This window comes from Hordeum vulgare, chromosome 6H (genome assembly GCF_904849725.1).
Source record: "Hordeum vulgare subsp. vulgare chromosome 6H, MorexV3_pseudomolecules_assembly, whole genome shotgun sequence".
NCBI classification, from domain to species: domain Eukaryota; kingdom Viridiplantae; phylum Streptophyta; class Magnoliopsida; order Poales; family Poaceae; genus Hordeum; species Hordeum vulgare.
The window spans coordinates 471,382,614-471,387,158 of record NC_058523.1 but is presented as its reverse complement, the minus strand read 5'-3'; the positions used below and the strand labels follow the sequence as shown (position 1 = coordinate 471,387,158).

Below are 4,545 nucleotides of genomic sequence, written 5' to 3'. Positions count from 1 at the left end.
TCGAGTGCCTCGGCCCCACGAGTCAAAAGAGTTACCTTCTCTCCCTCCTCTGCCAATACCATCACCTCGCCCAGCCGATCCCCTTCCTGCATAAACACCACCACCCCTGCTAGTAGACCGCCATCCACCTCCATGCCCTACCGCAGCGTTGCCCCCATTGGGATCATTATTCCATTGGAGATAGTCTCCCCACTCGCATAATTTGGGGTCATGAATCCCATCACCACATTCCTCCACCACATGTCCCATGCATCCACAAAATAAGAAAAAATCTGGAAGTTTCTCGTAGCTAATCGGGTACCTCTTCCTCTCCTTGAGAGTGATCGATACAAATCTCACCAAAGGTTTGTTAAAATTAATTAAAACTCTCACCCGAAGGTGGCTAGAGGGGTTGATCTTCCCTTCATTGACAATGGTAGTGAATGGGGGCTCTCCTACCTTCTTAGCAACCTTCTCCGCAAGCTCCTTCTTCCTCGTCAAGCCATCAACCAAACCATTGTTTCTGTCCCAGAGAGGGTACATGTCGAGCGCATACTCTGCAACATTCGTGAATCCATCATACTCCACAAGAACAACTGGGTCACGCCTAAAGTGCCATGGGCCTCCCTCCATTACCCTCTTCCAATCCCCTAAGCAATGACATTGTTCTAGGAATAGGTTTGGACCCTTCATGTTGAAGGTGACTCCTTGCGCACACGCCCACACGTTCCTCGTGGAATTTAGAAGAGCCGCATGGCTAAAGGGACGTAGGGTATGAACCCTAAACAAAGCCAGCCAATGAACCTCCTTTATCAGTTCCTCCACCTCCCCCGAGAGATCTAGATCCTCCTCTTCTTCTCCTTGCAACTTCATCCCTCCAAAAGCATCTTCTAGGGTTGGGTCGGGTTCAACATGGTCCCAATTGTCCCCATCTTCCTCTGCCATCTCCTCATCCCGCACTTCTGGCAGATCCTCCGCTATCTTCCATCGCTGTGATGCGTCAGGAGGCTCCACACCCACCTCGCCCTGCGAGTATTTGTTCATCGCCGTCTGAACTTCCTTCTCCGCCACCCTCGCTTCTCCACCTGGTCGATCTCCAACGATTACCTCCATGCAGACCCCTATAGTAGTCATGCGAACTTAGCTAATGTCGGCCGATCAATTCCCAGGGTGATCGACGGTGAAATCACGTAGACTCCGGCGGCGACGCCGTCGAAGGACGAGAGGAATTTAGGGAAACCCTAAAGGAAAAACTTGTGAGGGGTTTATATTTTTGATAAACAGTACCAAGCAATGATTTTGTACGGTCAATTTGTTATTATTCGCAATTGCTGTTCCTCATGAAGTTGAAAAAATCACCTTTTTAGTTGACTCCGTGCCCGGAGGAAGCATAATCCTAGGCCAAAAAACAGGATGTTGTCATCGGCTGCGACTTCTACGACAAGGGCTAGTCGAAAATGAGCTGATGATGGATCATCGCCAAAGGAGCTAGTCCAGGTTGACGGTGAGGTGCATATGCAGGTTAGTTGTCATCACCTATGAAGGTGGTTTAGAGGGATGGCTAGAGTGAATTGCAAAAAACCACCACATTTGAGGCATCGATTCCAGAAAACCATGAGGTGACTAATCTATTGCAAAAAACATCGCATATTCAGTAAACCTTTTGCAATATGCACTGATCGGGCTATTTGCTGCTTTTGACTGTTTTTCCGATAGCCGGGGCCCGTTTTCATCCTATGTGGTCTAACGGTGGGCTACAACGCTGTCAGGTGGAAACCCTTTGCCCCCTTGCATCGGACAGACCGACCGACCACGTCGCGCCACTTCACACTCCTCTCCCTCACTCCTCTGTTCCTCTCGTGCTCTTGCAACCTCCCTCGCCTCCTCTCATCTCTGCTCGCTGCCGGTCGCCATGGTGTCTTGGAGTGATGGTGAGAGCATTGAGGACTCCAACCCGCAGTTCCTCGCTTCCTACGGCTGCCCTATTAAGGTGTGTTGGTTCAAGTAGGGTTCCGATTTATTATTTTGGGATTTAGGGTTTGCGTGCCTGTAGATTGCTTTGAACTTATTTTTTTTGTTTTCCAGATCCCACGTACAATAGATGGCCCGTTGTACACTGGTGCTACTGATGACTTGGGGGTGATGTGCGAGCATGGCAAGCCAGGAAAGAAATGTGTAGTATTCGAGGGGATAAGCACAGGGAGGAGGTTCATTGCTTGTGTCGTAGAAGTTAGTTAGCAAAATTGGTGTTTAGTATAATTCCGTTCTAGGGTTCATAGTTCTTGTTCATTGTTCTTAGATACTGTTTATTATTCATAGTCACTGGTCATTTTACGGATGAAATGGAAATGCCCACAATAATTGTAGTTTAGTCTGATAATGAAGATGCTCATATCATGTGTTGTTCAGTTGACTTGATCTAACTAAATCTGCACCTTAACTGTAACTTTAACTTAAGTGAATCTTTAACCCGTGAGTCCGTGAAAACATGTTTGAACTATTTATTTTGTATTTCACAGAGTTAAAATTGTGGATTAGTGCAGTGGGTAGATGAGGAGTGGCCAGATCATCTGCAGAATGCTCTCTGTAAACTGTGGCTTATGCATGAGGATATCAAGCATGACAATAGGATTGCATGCCTAGAACATTCAGCTGCTTTGCACAATATCATAGAACATAGAAATGAGTTGCGGAAGACTTATGAGAAGCTTGTTGAAGATGTGAACAACCTCTTGGATGCCCAGGATAATCTGGCATAGGTAAATCACCAGAATGATTCTCAGAGGCCATAGGTAAATCACTAAAATGATGGTGAGAGCGGCATGGAAAAGTATGTTGAGATCCATAAATTGAAGGCAGTTGCTGACCAGTTGAAGTTCATTCATGTTGCTCAAGGAAATTACATTAGAAATATGAAGCACAATCATCTTAAAGAGAAGGAAAACATGAGCACTGGTAACAGGACTCTCAAGTGGTGTTGGGCTGAGCTGAAGAAAGAGAAGGAGAAGATGGATCTTTGCATTGGTGAGCTGATGAAAGAGAAGGAGAAGTTGAGCATTGAGAAGAGTGCTATGGAGTGTTGCATTGCTGACCTGAAAAAAGTAGGTGAAAATAACAAGAGGAAGCTGAAGGTGATCGAGGATATTTATGATGATGAATAATTTGGGTTGTCATATGACCGTGTGGTTCATTGTCTTTAGTTGTTAAGTTTGTAATGGAGTATTACTTGTAATTTGTTGAACTAAGTTACTTTTGTAGCATTGAAATATGGCTTGTAATGTGTTAACTTTGAATCTGTTGAACTAAGGTCTGCTTGTAGTGTTATTTGATTATTGGTTTGTGATGAAATTTGTGCTTGAAAGTCTAAATGACAACATCACCAGCATTATAACTAGAATCAGAAACAAGATAAATCATCATCATTGTCTTGATCATGTGTAATAATTAGGTAACTTACATAGTACCATCACAAACTAGCCTAAATAGGCTGAATTAAACTCGTATCAACAACACAAACTCAAATCTGTGTTGAACATCACAAACTCAAAGATATTTTCAAGAACACTGAGGCATCATGAAATTACTTCTTCTTGCTGCCTTGGGAACAATTGAACCATTGAGACATCTTATAAGATGGTTTTCCCATCCTTCTAGTACATGAAGCCCTTGGCGGTATGAAGCTTTTTTTGACCTTTGCTTAGCAGGAGCAGAAGTAGAAGTACTTGGTCTCCTAGTTGCAGTAGGAGCTGATGGAGCTACCCTAGGTGCTGGTGGAGCTGTACTTCTTGCCATGGATGATTCTCGAGTTGTTGTAGCTGTCCTTGAGGCTAATGCATCAACTCTTCTATTTTCATGCAGTCAAAACATACAAATATTAGAACATAGTATAAGAAATGTTAGCATAAACTGATGTTTTGGAAGTTTGGACAAGTTACCTCGTGTTGGTTCCTTCTCATTACAAGGGCTGGCTTAAGATTTTTGTGGCAGCTAGTGTACCTATGCCCACTCAAATTGCAATTACTAGAAGTGTCCTTGGGAGCTGGATTCTGAAACTGATTCTTTCTCCTCTTTGTCTGCTTCTTTCCTGGCTTGTCTTTGAAAATAGGTGGATCTATGTAAGGGGTCCTAGTCTTTAGCCATATATCAGGCCCATGCACAGGGTAGACAATTGGATTGTGAGCTTATTGATACATTGGTTTCTTGAAGAAACAATTAACAAAATCTTCTCCATGTAGTTTAGCCTTGTTATTTCTAAAACACCATGATTACAAGGAACCCCAGTCATGTCCCATTTTCTACACCTACATGTATGATCTTTCAGATTTACTGCATATGTGATTTCTCCACTTGTAACCTGGTATAGATCAGGTCCAGCCTGGATTGACCGAGAGAATCTAGAGTGATATTTTGCTTCTTCTAGCTTTTTAGCATATGTTGGGCATATATGCTACTTACCTGTCTCAGTCTTGGTCCTATTGGCATTGAACTTAACTAGCACTTTTGTTCTCATTCCATCAACCATGCTTTTAATTGGTTTTCCTCTCACATCAAGTATCATTTTGTTGA

The 4,545-nt window shown here is 43.5% G+C and overlaps 1 pseudogene; it reads left to right on the top strand.

The window, feature by feature from the left end:
- The first annotated feature begins 1,891 nt into the window (after nt 1–1,891).
- LOC123405324 lies at nt 1,892–3,140 on the top strand (annotated as a pseudogene).
- Nucleotides 3,141–4,545: the final 1,405 nt, after the last annotated feature.